This window comes from Temnothorax longispinosus, chromosome 9 (genome assembly GCF_030848805.1).
Source record: "Temnothorax longispinosus isolate EJ_2023e chromosome 9, Tlon_JGU_v1, whole genome shotgun sequence".
In the NCBI taxonomy this organism is placed as follows: domain Eukaryota; kingdom Metazoa; phylum Arthropoda; class Insecta; order Hymenoptera; family Formicidae; genus Temnothorax; species Temnothorax longispinosus.
Window position 1 is genome coordinate 11,116,984 of NC_092366.1, and position 19,108 is coordinate 11,136,091.

Consider the following 19,108-nt stretch of genomic DNA (forward strand, 5'->3'; position numbering starts at 1 on the left):
GGCTCACGAGGCTTGTGCTGATATCCCCGAGTGTTCAGGTGATTATATTTGTGATAGATGTAAACTATTTTGAGACTGTCCGACGTTACAGTTCTTATTTTATCTATGTCCGGTACTAGGTGCCATTTTTCGTCCTTTTAAAACTGTATACCAAAGTTTGGAGTTAGTTTTGGCTGATTAATAAGGCAATGTTGATTATTTTGTTTCTTTAATTTTGATGTCTATGATTGTTAACTTGTCCTAAATGCAAAATAAAATAATCTAAAGTTTATGTTTTTTATTTATCCAATGAAAACCTTAGGTATCCGCCACTAGAGAAATTCTCTTTAACAATAATTAACAATGTTGCAATTATTTATGATAAATGTTGTTTTTGGTCAAAACAACGTCTCTTTACAAGATTTTGACGAATAGTTGCTTCTCTAGTTTAGTTATTCCCAAAAAATAGAATTTTGGACGGTGGCCAAAGCTTGGCGAACAAATTTTTTTCAAAAGGAGCCCGCAACGATCCATAAGGGTTTTGGCTCCCAGTCATATTTAACAATAATGTAGGATAATGTAGTTTATAACATGCTGATAAAAAGTGTCCATAGGCACCACGCCCAAAAATGGACAGTTTCCGAGATATAAGGCATTAAAGAGTGGAAAAATGAGAGCTTCAGGTTTCAGCTAATGGCAGTGTGCAACAGGAATATATCATGATAAGTCATATCTTTTTTTATACTAAACCCACACGCAGGTAGAAAGGGAGAAAGAGAGTTGTGTGTGTGTGTGTGTGTGTGTGTGTGTGTGTGTGTGTGTGTGTGTGTGTGTGTGTGTGTGTGACTACGGGAGTGACGAATCGTGGGGTCCTTATCTGTGCCTTGGGAACACACACACACACACACACACAGAACTCTCTTTCTACCTGCGTGTGGGTTTAGTATAAAAAAAGATATGACTTATCATGATATATTCCTGTTGCAAACTGCCATTAGCTGAAACCTGAAACTCTCATTTTTCCACTCTTTAATGCCTTATATCTCGGAAACTGTCCATTTTTGGTGCCTATGGACACTTTTTATCAGCATGTTATATGAACTACATTATCCTACATTATTGTTAAATTTGACTGGGAGTCAAAACCCTTATACACCGTTGCGGGGTCCTTTGTAATAAATTTTTAAAAAATGTCATATATGCCATAGTATAAATAATTTTATCTTTAATTTTTCATTTATCAACGATTTTTCCTACCTAAAAAGTACCATTTTGACTCTCCTAAATAATTAAACTTTTTTGAAGATATTGACTGCATTATTTTTTTTCTTGAACACTTTCCTTTGAAGTAAAAAACCTTAAAAGGATTTTTTTATACTGCCTAGAAAAAAAATTATGAATTTTTAAAGAAATCCCTCTCTTTCCTTTATTCTTATTCAAAAAGTTCATTAAAAATAAAATATTAAATAAATGATGTTTATCAAAATGACTATAAAATCGTCAACTACACTGTAGATGTTTTGTGATTTTTTTCTTTAAAAATACTTAAAGTAGGGAAAATAACGTCGAACGCGACAGACTCACGTATGCACTGGGAAGGTTAAAAAAAAAACATACAGACGGAGTATTAAGATTGACTATCAGCCATTATCTCTCAATCTTTATTTCGACATAATGCTTTTAATCCCGACAAATTATTTTAATTATTTATTTATATATAAGATTAATTTTATATTTCTGCTAATAGTTTTTTCTATATTTATTGTAATGTAATTTTATTGATTTAATCCATGTTCTAATAAAGACTAACAATAAGTAAATCGAAACGTATAAACGATTGTTATTCTCGCTTAATAAAGGACCCGGGTCACACACCGCCCGTCGCTACTACCGATTGAATGATTTAGTGAGGTCTTCGGACTGGTGCGCGGCAATGCGTCGGCATTGCCGATGTTGCCGGGAAGATGACCAAACTTGATCATTTAGAGGAAGTAAAAGTCGTAACAAAACTTTTTTATATTAAAAAATTTATATTAAACGAATATCTATTTTTGTTTTGCTCGGAGATTGGCTGTGCAACATTTTATCTTTATATACCGATTTTATCTTTACTATCATCGAGTTTATGTCTTCTTCTTTTTAATGTTTTTAAATATGTGTGTTAAAATATATTATGTGGTAAAATTAATTATACATTATGAAATATTGTTTCAAACTAACACATACACTCGCTTTTAAATTTTTTTATAGTTTTTGTTAAAGAAATCAATATAAATATATATTTGCTGTCAAAAAAATTGAAACATGTTTTTATTAACTTTTAGAACAAGCCTGACATCTAATAAAAATTTGTTTAGGGAACTCATCCAGCAGTTACTTTTATCACTTTGAAAAACAAACATTTTTATTAGTGTTACATTCTGTAGACTCCACGATTTCTTTCTTTCGTGGACACCTCAGACTCGCGGCAATAAATTCGGGATCGTCATACGCCAGAGGTCCTAAAAGTAATCTTAGATAACAAACATTAATTAAGTAGTCTCATACACTTGCGCATTTGTACTCGCGTCAGCAAGGCTAATCAAAAAGGAAATTAGGATCGCGCCGTAAACAAAACACCGCAGAAGTCTTGAATGGTCTCTTGACCGGTCAACTATATAATTGTAAGAATCGAGCAGAGCAAACATTTCGCGTTTTTTTTTTTTAAACAAAAGCCATACATCGCTGTCACGTTAATCAGATATTAGATATCTAGCCCAGTCAAATTAGATTATTTTTGGGCGTTTGAATGAAAAAATTGCCGGCAAGCTGGAAATCGGTATACAGGTTTATTTTAGTGTTCTTTTAAACATACTAAAAGTCCCCATACATAGAGCGTGAGCCGGCTGCGCCATCTTGAAAAAAAGAGTACAAAAATGGGTTTTTTGCAAATAACTCGGAAATTATAAGTTTTACGGGAAAGAACATTCAGAGCGAAAATGTAGCTGATAAAATTCCTCGCAATTTGGTTTTTTGTAGAACTTCGTACGACCATTAGTTCCCAAGATAGATTTTTTTGAAGCATCGGGCAAATGAGGAAAGAGCTGTTTCTTCGAGTGTTTTTTCAAAATATCTCAGTTCTGGCTGTCCGAAAATAAAAAATGCATACAATGAAAGTGAAAGATAATTAAATTACCTACAAAATGCATTATTTATGTTATACCGCGCAACTAATATTTCTAGAAATATTACGGTTTAAATGAAATTTTGACTTTTGGAAATTGTGAGAATAAATATTTCCTCGCAATATAAGTCGGAAATGGGTAGTCCTACGTAAAAAATTGTTAAAATCAAGTAGAAAGGTTATTAAATTTTCATTATTTTGGTTTTTGACCGATTTGCATACGACTAATAGTATTTTTGATATCCGTAAAAGAAACGGTTTTTAGGTACACTTCTCAAAATGGCGGACTTTCGAGTTATCTTTTTTAAAAAATACACATGTTTCTTGAAGTTTATTAAATTATCTTTAAAATGATTTTTTATTTGACTTTCTGTGATGAATACTTCCAGAGATATAGCCTTTTAAATATTTGTTTATGTTAAAAATTTCTTAATAATTTACAGTTTTTTTACAAAACATGACATAAAATTACTTTAGAAAAAATAATATCGACATTTGTTCAAAAGTTTATATGCATATGTATGTGATCCTGCAGTGAAACCGGTTTTGAAATAAAGGTTTTAAAAAATTGTTATTTCAATTATGCCTTTCTTAAGAGTTTTCGTAAAAAAATGGAGTTTGCCACACTTTTTTGTAATTTTCTCAGTTTCTATGAGAGATACGTACAAAATGTTTTAGACCAAATTTGAAGCTTATAAAATTTCCTGAAAAACAGTATATTCGGCATTAATATGTGACCAACAATTATACCAACAACAGATGCTAGAATAATGTTACTCTTTTTTCCTCAGTTTACCGTAATTTTTAATGATTTAAATATTGTCGAAAAAATTTATTTGGAAATTTTTGCGGTTGGCGTAAGTTTCAAATCTCATTATACATTATGTAAGCTTCCCGTTGGTCTTTGGGTTAAATTTTTAAGACGGGTAGTATTCGAGATATAGAGCGTCAAAAGTAGCCGCAACAAATTTCTGTTTTATATACAGAGGCGAGCACACAGTGCAAGTAAGGGATGCATATTTATTGTTGAAATACTAATAATTAAACCAATAAAAACATAAAAAACTGCATATAAAACAAAAATTTGTTGCGGCCACTTTTGACGCCCTATATCTCGAATACTACCCGTCTTAAAAATTTAACCCAAAGACCAACGGGAAGCTTACATCATGTATAATGAGATTTGAAACTTACGCTGACCGCAAAATTTCCAAATAAATTTTTTCGACAATATTTAAATCATTAAAAATTACGGTAAACTGAGGAAAAAAGAGTAACATTATTCTAGCATCTGTTGTTGGTATAATTGTTGGTCACATATTAATGCTGAATATACTGTTTTTCATGAAATTTTATAAGCTTCAAATTTGGTCTGAAACATTTTGTACGTATCTCTCATAGAAACTGAGAAAATTACAAAAAAGTGTGGCAAACTCCATTTTTTTACAAAAACTCTTAAGAAAGGCATAATTGAAATAACAATTTTTTAAAAACTTTCATTTCAAAACCGGTTCCACTGCAGGATCACATACATATGCATATAAACTTTTGAACAAATGTCGATATTATTTTTTCTAAAGTAATTTTATGTCATGTTTTGTAAAAAAACTGTAAATTATTAAGAAATTTTTAACATAAACAAATATTTAAAAGGCTATATCTCTGGAAGTATTCATCACAGAAAGTCAAATAAAAAATCATTTTAAAGATAATTTAATAAACTTCAAGAAACATGTGTATTTTTTTAAAAAAGATAACTCGAAAGTCCGCCATTTTGAGAAGTGTACCTAAAAACCGTTTCTTTTACGGATATCAAAAATACTATTAGTCGTATGCAAATCGGTCAAAAACCAAAATAATGAAAATTTAATAACCTTTCTACTTGATTTTAACAATGTTTTACGTAGGACTACCCATTTCCGACTTATATTGCGAGGAAATATTTATTCTCACAATTTCCAAAAGTCAAATTTCATTTAAACCGTAATATTTCTAGAAATATTAATCGCGCGGTATAACATAAATAATGCATTTTGTAGGTAATTTAATTATCTTTCACTTTCATTGTATGCATTTTTTACTTTCGGACAGCCAGAACTGAGATATTTTGAAAAAACACTCGAAGAAACAGCTCTTTCCTCATTTGCTCAATGCTTCAAAAAATTCTATCTTGGGAACTAATGGTCGTACGAAGTTCTACAAAAAACCAAATTGCAAGGAATTTTATCAGCTACATTTTTGCTCTGAATGTTTTTTTTCGTGAAACTAATAATTTCCGAGTTATTCGCAAAAAACCCATTTTTGTACTCTTTTTTTCAAGATGGCGCAGCCAGCTCATGCTCTATGTATGGGGACTTTTAGTATGTTTAAAAGAACACTAAAATGAACCTGTATACCAATTTCCAGCTTGCCGGCAATTTTTTCATCCAAAAATCTTAATTTGACTGGGCTAATCCGACAGACGATACATATGTTGTCTGTTTGAAAACGTAGGATTTCGACTCGAGATTTGCGACTGAAGATTTGCGTTCATCAATAACTAATAAAAATAAACAGGATAAGTCACTGGAAGGAACGTTCGATAACTCGCACCCTCGAAAGAGGGTAATAAAGACCCAACATCAAACTCGCCAATGAGTAACCGTAAAATCGGAATTTGCGTCATAAAGTGACGACGATTTTATATTTATAACTCGCCAATAGATAAGTGGAAAACCAAAATCATACGATAAATGATGACGCTCCCACGCTGAGCTCACGAATGAATAATCACGAAATCAAAATCCATATCACGAGTGGAAAAATCCTATTAACAAAAAATCTTAGAACTTAGAAAAAAACTTAAAATAGAAAACCTGACATTCCCCACAACGAAACTTACCTCTTAAAGTTTCTTATGTAAACGCGATATCGCAGGACTTATCATTACCACAGTTACTATTAGTCTCGTTACTTTTCTCTCTGTTATTCAGTATGTTTCGTTGAAAGATCCAAGCTGCTGTATCGCAACTTAATTAAGAATCGTGTATTAGATTGAATTTTCTATGCAAGACGTCATTTATCATCAAGTGCCAACAACTATTCGAGGATTTCAAACTCTGCGAATCCGGAGACCAGCGAATCAACTCGAAATTTTAACCTATTAATTTAATCATTAATTCGACAAGTAATAAATCTTATTATTTTTCTTTTCTTATCAGAGGAGCCATTGGATTCTTGAATCCCTAGACGTTATTCACTACTCATCATTCTCTTTCTTTATTTCTACTCTCTGCGATATCCAACTTCTTTCATCTTTGCTATTTCGAGTTAGCTAATTAACGTCGGGGTTCTCGTACCGTTTTCTTCCCCTAATCTTGAAGATTTTTCCCTTTTATATATCCTATGGTTCAGTAAAATGCAAACAACATGTTAACCATTTTTAATTAAATGAACTATTGCTTCCTCATAGAGGAAGCTTTGTTTCCATGAAAAAAAATTGTTTTCAGGTATCTTTGGCAAAGTGTTTAGAATGTTCTAAATCTAAAACGTCGAAAAATCACTTTTGTACAAAATGTCCGTGTGAGCGTGTGCGTGTGCGTGTGCGTGTGCGTGTGCGTGTGCGTGTGCGTGTGTGTGTGTGTGTGTGTGTGTGTGTGTGTGTGTGTTTGTTTGTGTGTGTAACGCTTTTGTTGTCCGTTTATGCTCTATCTTCCGTAATTTTTTAGATATCGGGATGCATTTTTTTTTTAAATCGATAGAGTATCATGTAAGAAAGGTTGGGATTGAATTTGGCGATGATCGGTAAAGCGGTTCTTTTTTAATAAAATTTAGAATTTTTGTAGAAATGTTTGTGATTGCTCTAACTTCCGCAAATTTCGAGATATCGGTCTATTTCTAATTTTATTATATTTTTCAGTCTTTTCTACCCCAATTTCACATATAATTCTTTAAGATTTGGTTGATTAGATCCAGCTTTATATGCGATCAAAGGTCCATATGCGAAAGTCCATATATGGACCATGTAGCTTGAACTCCCAAAGTCAATATCAATTTGACATTGCGTCAATTGTATAACCCCACTTGTGCTACTAAGCTGACTCTTTTTTAATTCATAAAAAAGTTAAATTTAAAATAAAAAAGAGTGTGCAAATTAGAAACTTGCACATTGCTTCCTCATCATTACAGATCGCTACCATTGCTTCTAGTTTCTAATTTGCACACTTTTTTTTTGTTAATATTGTCTTATTAAGCATCAATCAAATCGACGGAATCGACAGAATAGACTAACTGAGAAATTAATAAAATAAAACAACATTTAAAAATCTTAAAAAATTTAGACTTTATCCTAATGGCGTTATCCCCGTCTATTTCCCTTATATAGAATTTCCATACTTATTATTATATAGTACTTACTCATTCCCCTTTTTTCCAGATTATTCCTATAATCCACCGCTATCCTGAAGGAGATAGATTAATTTATACGCGGTGATTAAACTTTATTTTTAATTTTGTAAGTTGAGATTCCAATGTATTTGCGTTATTCTTTTAATTATGTTTATCTATTAAGTTCGATTCTTTGTGAGCCTCTTAACTCCAATTTATTTTAATTATAAATTATAAATTATAAATTAATTTATTATTCTTTCCTCTTTACACGCATACACGCACGCGCACACACACACACACACATTTCACATAGATGTTTTGATTTCGGCATTTAATGATTATTTCCAAATTGTATTAAAACAAGGCTAATTGTGTTGAATAGGTAGGAGAGATCGGGGCTAGAAGGGGTTATTTGTCACAAAGCTTATATTTTACTTAATAACATATTAAGTAGCATATTCTTGTCTATTATATAGGTTACCCCTATCATGTTAATCGGATGTACGAAATAGCTCGTTGGAAAACCCGCGAAAAACGATTTAATATGAACATAACTAAAATCACATTAAATCACATTATATCTGTATAAAACTCAAATTAAACCTAGATTTTAAGTTAAGATTATATATGTTTAAAAACGGTATTAATTTGCATTTAATAAAATTATTTATGTAGATCAAATATGGTCCACATCAAAATATGGTTTTAATTTGCATTCAATAAGATTACTTATACGGATTATATATGATCCAGAACCATGATGCAGAATATTCACGATTCAAGACTTTAGAAGTTTTTTAAAAGTTAATGTGTTCTATATACGACTTTTGCTCGATTCAATTACGGCTTTAACTCAAATTTGGTTCTAATTTATGATTTTTATTAAAACGTATTTTGGTTTAAATAATATTTGCAGTAAAATTTGTTCCATATTTGTCGGACTTAACATGTAAATATTTGATTCAAATCAAAAAGTTAGACCAATGTTGAGTAGCTATTAATTTAATTTTGGAAAGATTATGATAAGTTAATTGGAAAATGAAGTATAGATTAAATTTCATATTTAATTTTGGCTTTCATAACAATAATACAGTAGTAAATGTCTTATTTTTTTGTTAACGACTTTTACAAAAAGATAATTACACGGCATAGAAAATAATTTGTGTCTAACAAGCTGATCTATCTATAAGTTTGTATATCTGTTATAAATATTCTTGTAGTATATTATTTTACTTAACAATCAAGTTAATATGAGATATTATTTTTAGTTTCAGTTTGCACAATTGCGTTTTAAGGGGCACAACTAGTGTGACTGCCCAAAAAAAAGGTGATTTTCGGGAATTTATTAAAAGAAAAGTATTGCATCGAATGTTTTGAAATTTTGAGAATATATTTGTGTATAAATGATCTATGTGCAGTAATTTTTTTGTATGAAAATAATCAATTTTCAGCGACTTATGTGTCATCTCCCGAGTCTCCAAAAAAAAAACGTTCTCCCACTGCTGCAGTGATTGCGGCCTTCAGAGTGCCTGAAATAAAAAAAAAATGTCCGTTAAACTAGAAGGTATTTCCCGTACAATGACCTAGGATTATGAAAAAAAATTAAAATCCAACAAAATGGCGGAGTTTTGAAAAAAAAGTTCAAATTACGCTTAAAAATCTCGCGGTTTTTTGCATGGCAAATTGACATTTTTCATCCAATAAAAAAACTGGAAGGTCATTGTATAGAAAAACAAATACTAAACACGCTCCAAAAAAATTCAAGTCGATCGGATGATTTGTATTCGAGTTAGAACTGCAGCAAATTTGAAAAATGTCGTTTTGAGAAAAACGCGTTTAGATAAAAATATTGATTTCATTGTTTGATTAAGAAATATCATACTTACAGCTAATCTGCTATTCCAGGCCCATATAATTCACCTTCCTCTTCCTCAAGAAAGTACCTGCTGGGTTGCTGAAGCTTTCCTTCGAGCTAATCGACCCTCTTTCCAAGCTTATGCACGTTTCTGACCGACGAGCAGCTACTCTTTAGAAGGCTGCCGTTCAAAAACTATTTGAGATCCACTCTTAAAATTTTAGTATGTTATTCTTGAAGCTATAGACTATCGAAAAATGCAAAAAAAAAAAAAATCAATTTTTCAAAAGTGTCACACTAGTTGTGCCCCTTAAGTTCGACAAAGTCCTTATCGGCACGCAGTTTAACAAATGTCTGTTAAGTTAGCACTCCTCCTACAAAAAACCAACATAACACATACGGAAATTAAGTGTTCTTTATATGCTAATTATGTGCTCTATTCATGATTTTTGTGCTCAAACGGTTTAGTAGGAAATCGCAACTGAAAGTGGGAGTGCTGGCTTAACGTAAGTTAGCACCCCCACTCATTAAAATTACATATAAAATAAAAAACTCCGTATGTTAGAATTATGTGCCTTTTATGAGCTTTCAAAATCCTTAAACAAAATTAGCCTATCTGGAATAGTTTCAAAGACATACGCTAAGAAAGATCTATGCACTATTAATACAAGAATAAAGTGTGCCAATTAAAATATAGATAGCAAATTGGTTTTTGTCTTAAAATGTTCCTCAATTTGTGTACTTTCAAAATATATGTGCACAATAAAATTTTTGTGCTTATCCCCTTCGGCCGACAAACCGCCCCGAACGTGAGCACCACCATACTTACAAGAGTACCAACCGAAGGGAATGAGCACGAAAATCTCATTGCGCATATTTCAAAAGCACATAAATTAAGGAACATTTTAAGACAAAAACCAATTTGCTATCTATATTTTAACTGGTACTTTACTTTTGTACGTATGAGGTGCTCACATTCGAGTCGGCCGAAAAATCGTGAATAGAGCACATAATTAGTACATAAAGAGCACTTAATTTCTGCATATATGTTATTTCGGCTTTTTGGGAGGGGGAGTGTTAACTTAACAGACATGTTTAGAAAACTGAAAAATGTATTTAACAGTAATTGATGGTAAATAGTAAATATACCTTTAATAATTCGTGAAAAAACTGTTATATAATATATATTATAGTTCTTATAAGTAAATATATTAAGCGTATTATTTTGCAAACATACCTCATAATTTAAACTGAAAATAATATAATCATATATGAACTTATATTTGTCATTTGGATCTTATTAGAATTTTATATAATCTGCCGTTAACTTAATTTAAATTTGATTTATATATGATCAGATCACAATATTGCATCTCAAAGTATCCAATAGATGGCATTTGATAGGATCTGTTTCTCGTATTTAAAATTTGACAAACAGTGTTATAAGAACGACACTGTCTCGCGCTATGTAACGGTACAATTTTTGTATCAGTTTTGTATCATGGAGTTTTGTATCTACTCTTATAATAAAGTAGACTCCCACACTTGAAAAATAACATTTAGCAGTAAAAATTTTCTGAAACTTATTTAAATCATATAAGACATAAGAGATATTTTTTTCCATATAAATATCATTTGGATGTTATTAGAATTTTATATAATCCGGTGTTAATTTAATTTACATTTGATTTATATTTGAATCAAATTATATTTGAATTTATTACCATATTACATCCACATTTGACAAATTAAAACCATATTAACACTGCATTTCCTTAATTATGTATGAGCGGCTGATTTTGCATATCTTAGCAAGGTCCAATATATTCCATATGTAGATTATATCCGGTTGGGGAATTTTAATTTCATTTAAATATAACTTATATTTGATTTGCATATTTGATCCTAATAAGACTCTTGTTGAATTCATATAAGCTTCTAATTATTGTTTTAATACAATCGTTTTTCGCGGGAAACATCATATGTGATATTTACGAGCACTTTTTAAAAATTTGACGTGGTGAGTAAATTATTTCCCTCTATTTTTTATTGTTTCGTTGGTTTTTGGGATTACTAGTCGTAATTTCTCTTTAGTCATAAGAAATATTATAGTTTTAAATAATTTTTTCCTGTATTTAGTTAACTATCATTACAACATAGTTTATAAATATAATCTTCTTTGTTCAAAATAACCATTTGAAGTAAGGTGTCTCAAATGAGATGAGATTCAAAGTTTATAAGAGAATTATTATTCTTTTATTTATTTTAAGTTTATGAGAAATGTATTACAAAGTATTTATGGAAATTATAAATTTTTTGTTCAATGATTTAATTCATGTAGCAATATATGTATATTATACAAAAAATTGTCACTAACTTTAATAAAACATTAAAACAGGAACTATTTGTCGTATGTTTCCTCTATATAAAAGATACGTGACAATCAATCCAGAGCCGTGTGTGTGTGTGTGTGTGTGTGTGTGTGTGTGTGTGTGTGTGTGTGTGTGTGCGCGTGCGTGCGTGCGTGCGTGCGTGCGTGCGTGCGTGCGTGCGTTTTGTTGCTGCAGCTATTTCAGAAAAAACAGTAGCTATGGTAACTTGAGTTCAAGTTTAAGTTTAGGTATTATTTTTATTTTCTACTAAAAAAAATAAAAGTACATGTGCGTGCGTGAGCGTGTGCGTGTGCGTGTGCGTGCGCGTGCGTGCGTGTGTGTGTGTGTGTGTGTGTGTGTGTGTGTGTGTGTGTACGAATTTGAGAAAGGTTGGTATTAAATTTGGCGAAAATCGGTGAAAAGATTCTTTTTTTTTAATTTTGAATAAAGAAAAGCTGATTAGAGACCTGCCCCGGGCTTTAAAGTCCAATAGAGTGGCACCCAGAAAAAGATGAAGCCCGTAAAATATCTGTGAAAATTGTATAAAAATAAAAAAAGTGTGCAAATTGGGAATTAGCATATTGCTTCTTCATCTATATATATAAGTCACGTCTGTCTGTCTGTATGTACGCGAACTACTCATTCGTTAGTGGACCGAATTTTTACTAAAAGTATATGAAACAGGGGTAGAATTTCCCGGGGATGAAAATGTCGTGGCCATTTTTTTGCTACCGATTTTTTGGAAACCGATTTTTCTAATTCTTCTAATTTTTCGGGAAATAATTGACTGAATTTAAAAGAATTATATATGAAACAGGGGTAGAATTTTCCGGGGAGTGCTATAAAGTGTATAATTTTTCGTTACCGATCTTTTTGAAAGCCGGTTACAAAATTATTTCAATTTTTCGGAAATTAATTGACCAAATCTTAAAAAATTATATGAAGTAGGGGTAGAATTTCCCGGGGATTGCCATAAAGTGTATAATTTTTCGTTACCGATTTTTGGGGAAATTGGTATCAGAAAATTTTCCAATTTTTCGGAAATTAATTGACCGAATCTCAAACAATTGTATATGAAATAGAGGTAGAATTTTCTGGGGAGTGATATAAAGTGTATTATTTTTCGTTACCGATCTTTTTGGAAACCAGTTACAAAATTTTTCCAATTTCTCGGAAAATAATTGAATCTTAAAGAATTACATATGAAATAAAGGTAGAATTTCCCCGGAATTGCTATAAAATGTATAATTTTTTGTTACCGATTTTTTTGGAAACCGGTTACAAATTTTTTGAAATTTTTCGGGAATTAATTGACCAAATCTTAAAGATTTATATATGAAATAGCAGTCGTGTCAAAATTTTTTTAATATTGTTGGAGGATAAGTTTAATTTTTTATTAATGGATAATTTTTCATTAATGAATTGATTTTCTTGAAACCGGTTACGAAGTTTTTTCAATTTTTCTAAAAAGGTTTTCGATTTTTGTTTAAAAAAATGTAGGTACGTGATTGTTCGAATTTCCTCAAATTTTGAGATATTAGCTAAATTTTTTTAAAGATAATTTTTCGTTACTTTCTTAAAAACAATGCCCAAATTTTTCTAATTTTTCGGGGATGGCAAAGATGTGTATAATTTTTCACAATCAATTTTTTGGAAACCGGTTTCAAAATTTTCTAATTTTTTCAGGATGGCTACGATGAGTTTATAGAAAAATTGCTAATAATAAAAAGGTTTCCGATTTCTGCTCCAATTTCCGTAAATTTTGAGATATCAAACTAAATTTTTTTTATGGATAATTTTTATAGATAATTTTTTGTTACCGATTTTTGTGGAAACCGGTTACAAAATTTTTCAAATTTCTCGGGAGTTAATTGATCGAATTTCAAAAAATTGTATATGAAATAAAGGTAGAATTTCCTAGGGTTTGCTATAAAGTGTATAATTTTTTGTTACCGATTTTTTTGGGAACCGGTTACAAATTTTTCCAATTTTTCGGGAATTAATTAACCAAATCTTAAAGAATTATATATGAAATAGGAGTCAAAATTTTTTTAATTTTTGGAGGATAAGTTTATTTTTTTATTAATGGATAATTTTTTATTAAGAATTGATTTTCTTGAAACCAGTGCCAAATTTTTCTAATTTTTCGATGATTTCAAAAAAAGAAAATAAAAAAAAAGAAAATAAAAGAGAGTTAATAATGGTGGATCAACGGAGGGTAAAAACGCGCGAGGCACGAGCAAAAATAAAATTTAAAGATTTTAATATAAGGGATTATACGTTTTTGAAATATTTGACAATATGCTAATCTGCATCTATTATATTATCTATTATCTCTTTGAATTTTTTTTTTTTAAATAAAGAGTTTGAGGAGAAAGAATATCAAAGGTGCTCCTAATTAATAAGTGAGTTTGGGGAAAGGGGAATAGATTTTGAGCCCGCGCAAAGCGCGGGCGAAAAATCTAGTAATAAATAAAGGGTATAATATGAGGACCCTCGAGATTAAAATAGGAGAAGGCTATGAGGGTCAGACGCAGATCACAGTGCGTAATATCAGAAATAAGTGATTTATTCGTTGTTTTGATACATTACATCGATCCGTACGTTTCGGCTCAGTTTTGAGCCATCTTCAGCGGTAGTTACAGAAATTAAGTTACACGTTCTCCGTACCGTATGGTGAGTTTACTGATTCAAAGTATCAGAAACATAGACCAATTGATCCATATCTGTAAATTTGTTCAATTAATGTTGAGATATTAAAAAGATCCCTTAGGAAACTCACCATTCAGTCTGAAAAACGTGGAATACAGAGCCATGTATACATAATGAATACTCTCTGCGAGAAGACTTGACGATCTTATCGACACGACACATGCACAGCAATGATATGAAAGGTCTTGCAAGAAGAGGCATGTCGTAGGTCAACACACCGGCGAGGATTATAACAAAGCCCGATTTGACACCGTCTCAAAATGACACGGATTTTTTGCATCATGCATATGTCACGGTTTTGAGCAAATTGTAATCCATGCTCATGAACTTTGGTTGTTGGCAAATCGGGGTTTTACTATTGGTACATGCAATATTGTGACGGTGTCAAATCGTGCTTATTTGTTATAATCCTCGCCGGTGTGTTGACCTACGACATGCCTCTTTTTGTAAGACCTTTCATATTATTGTGTGTCGTGTCGACAAGATCGTCAAGTCTTCTCGCAGAGAGTAGATATTTATTATGTACGCATGGCTCTGTATTCCATGTTTTTCAGACCGAATGGTGAGTTTCCTAAGGGAAACTTTTTAATATCTCAACATTAATTGAACAAATTTACAGATATGGATCAATTGGTCTATGTTTCTGATACTTTGAATCAGTAAACTCACCATACGGTACAAAGAACGTGTAACTTAACTTCTGTAACTACTGCTGAAGATGGCTCAAAGCTGAGCCGAAACGTACGGATCGATGTAATGTATCAAAACAATGAATAAATCAGTTATTTCTGATATTACGCACTGTGATCTGCGTCTGACCCTCATAGCCTTGACTTCTCCTATCAAAATAATTAGCAAATTGAATTTTTGTTTTAATTTTATATTCTTAACTAAAGAACTGAATAATTAGAATTTAGAATATTATTTATTTTAAGTAATATTATCAAGAAAACATTTTTTAATAAGATCATCGTTACTTAAAAGAAGAGAAAACTGAGTAATTGGTTTTCTTTTAGCACTAGAATGATATTTTTTTACGTGTGCGTATACGGCACGCCATTTTACTATTTAATATCCTCATAAAAATTCTATCAAATTAAATCGATACTCAAAGAAAAGAAATTATTATTATGTCTAGACATACTTATAATTTATCGAATTATTATTAAGCTATAATTGAAAATGCAGAATTACAATTATGTCTAGACAAAATATTAATTCTGAATTTATTTTACGTTATGACATAAAAAATTTTCGGGAATTAAAATTATGTACATAATTGTAATTCCCGAATTTTACTTATGTACGCAATTTTAATACTTGAATTTCTATTATGTACGCACAATCGTAATTCTGGAATTACTTTTTTTCTTTTGGTAAGTAACGGGGTTCTTTAAGAAAGAATATTTTCTTGATAATAATCTTAAAATGTATTCATCACAAATTTTAGAAAAAGTCTTTATCATGTACTGCAAAAAGAATGTATACTCCTTCAAAGAACATTATACAATTTTATCAAAGAAAAGTCAAAATAATAAGCAAAAAATAAAAAAACCAATTACTCTATTTCCCTTCTTTTAACGGTCATCTTCGCAAAGAATATTTCATTTTTATAATAATCTTAAAATACACTCATCACTCTCTTTACTTAAAACAAATAATATTCTAAATTCTAATTGTTTAACTATTCAATTAAAAATATAAAATTAAAACAAAAATTCGATTTGCTTATTATTTTAGCTTTTCTTTAATAAAATAGTATAATATGTTCTTTGAAGGAGTATAAATTCTTTTTTCCGGAACATGATAAAAACTTTTTCTAAAATTTGTGATGGATACATTTTAAGGTTATTATCAAGAAAATATTCTTTCTTAAAGAACCCCGTTACTTACCAAAAGAAAAAAAGTAATTCCAGAATTACGATTGTGCGTACATAATAGAAATTCAAGTATTAAAATTGCGTACATAAGTAAAATTCGGGAATTACAATTATGTACATAATTTTAATTCCCGAAAATTTTTTGTCATGACGTAAAATAAATTCAGAATTAATATTTTGTCTAGACATAATTATAATTCTGCATTTTCAATTATAGCTTAATAATAATTCGATAAATTATAAGTATGTCTAGACATAATAATAATTTCTTTTCTTTGAGTATCGATTTAATTTGATAGAATTTTTATGATGATATTAAATTGTAAAATGGCGTGCCGTATACGCACACGTAAAAAAATATCATTCTAGTGCTAAGAAAACCAATTACTCAGTTTTCTCTTCTTTTAAGTAACGATGATCTTTATAAAAAATGTTTTCTTGATAATATTACTTAAAATAAATAATATTCTAAATTCTAATTATTCAGTTCTTTAGTTAAGAATATAAAATTAAAACAAAAATTCAATTTGCTAATTATTTTGATAGGAGAAGTCAAAGCTATGAGGGTCAGACGCAGATCACGGTGCGTAATATCAGAAATAACTGATTTATTCGTCGTTTTGATACATTACATCGATCCGTACGTTTCGGCTCAGCTTTGAGCCATCTTCAGCAGTAGTTACAGAAGTTAAGTTACACCTTCTCCGTACCGTATGGTGAGTTTACTGATTCAAAGTATCAGAAACATAGACCAATTGATCCATATCTGTAAATTTGTTCAATTAATGTTGAGATATTAAAAAGATCCCTTAGAAAACTCACCATTCGGTCTGAAAAACATGGAATACAGAGCCATGCGTACATAATGAATATCTACTCTCTGCGAGAAGACTTGACGATCTTGTCGACACGACACACAATAATATGAAAGGTCTTGCAAAAAGAGGCATATGTCGTAGGTCAACACACCGGCGAGGATTATAACAAAGCACGATTTGACACCGTCACAATATTGCATGTACCAATAGTAAAACCCCGATTTGCCAACGACCAAAGTTCATGAGCATGGATTACAATTTGCTCAAAACCGTGACATATGCATGATGCAAAAAATCCGTGTCATTTTGAGACGGTGTCAAATCGGGCTTTGTTATAATCCTCGCCGGTGTGTTGACCTACGACATGCCTCTTCTTGCAAGACCTTTCATATCATTTGCTGTGCATGTGTCGTGTCGATAAGATCGTCAAGTCTTCTCGCAGAGAGTATTCATTATGTATACATGGCTCTGTATTCCACGTTTTTCAGACTGAATGGTGAGTTTCCTAAGGGATCTTTTTAATATCTCAACATTAATTGAACAAATTTACAGATATGGATCAATTGGTCTATGTTTCTGATACTTTGAATCAGTAAACTCACCATACGGTACGGAGAACGTGTAACTTAATTTCTGTAACTACCGCTGAAGATGGCTCAAAACTGAGCCGAAACGTACGGATCGATGTAATGTATCAAAACAACGAATAAATCACTTATTTCTGATATTACGCACTGTGATCTGCATCTGACCCTCATAGCCTCCTCCTATTTTAATCTCGAGGGTCCTCATATTATACCCTTTATTTATTATTTTGACTTTTCTTTGATAAAATTTTATTATGTTCTTTGAAGGAGTATAAATTCTTCTTTCGAGTACATAATACATGATAAAGACTTTTTCTAAAATTTGTACATTTTAAGACTATTATCAAGAAAATATTCTTTCTTAAAGACAACCGTTACTTACTAAAAAAAAAAAGTAAATTGAGTAATCGCACAATTAAGCAGCACCATTGATATTTTCCTGTGTGCATGCGTACACACGTATGTACATACGTACGCACAAAAAAATGTTCTATGTTGTTAGAAAATTTTATTTCTATTTAAAAAAAGGAGAGAAACTATCATCGCTTAGGACAGGGGCCCGGCGTTACGCGCCGCTCGTGCGTAATTATCGCCGCTTGTAGTAAACAACTGCCCGCGCGCCGACCGCGGGGCGGCCGCATCTCGCCGCGCGCTTGGATTTGGCGGAGGGCGGGCTAATACGGCGATTTTTAATCATTAATAACTCGTCAACTATTGCGAAAATTGCAAAATGGTACATGACTTTTCGACTCGGTTTGGCTCGCTCTATCTAAATATGAGAAAAGTACCAAGAATTCAGGGGCACCCTGTATAATATGTAAAAAGTATAATATATATAATATGTAAAAAGTTTAAAACTTCTACTTTGTTCACATATACATATCTTAATCGTAATCTTGAGTGTATCAGTTTGTCATATTATATGTACACGATAATATCCTACATATATCAAAAAATATACATACAGTACGATCAAAATTATTGCAGTATGGAAAGGGAAGTCGTTACTTTAATAAAAAAAGAGGTACATAATTGTTATAAAATTTTATTTTAGTACTGTTATTTCATGCTTTGATAGAAACATTTTGAGAAAGAAAAACAAAGATTTTAATTATTTAATTGCGTTTCATATTATCGTTGACGAAGTTGAAGTTATCCTCTTTCGACGAGCAATATCAAGAATTTCTAATACATATTGAAGTTGATAATTTCCTATATTTTTACAGAGAAACACTTTCATAAAACATGTAACATCGCGTAATATCCCAATCAATAACTACTTTATATATAATAAAACAACAAAATTGAATATAAGATAATTAAAAATAAAATGGAGAGCTTCACAATGGAATATTGAGGTAATAAGATATTTTA

The 19,108-nt window shown here is 31.0% G+C and overlaps 1 long non-coding RNA gene across 1 annotated transcript; it reads right to left on the bottom strand.

Moving 5' to 3' along the window:
• Positions 1 to 8,849: 8,849 nt before the first annotated feature.
• Positions 8,850 to 11,526, bottom strand: LOC139818864 (uncharacterized). The gene is made up of 2 exons (XR_011733543.1): positions 9,397 to 11,526; positions 8,850 to 9,039 (listed from the first exon to the last, which is right to left on the bottom strand). It is a non-coding gene; the product is annotated as an uncharacterized lncRNA (long non-coding RNA).
• Between the last annotated feature and the right edge of the window lie 7,582 nt (positions 11,527 to 19,108).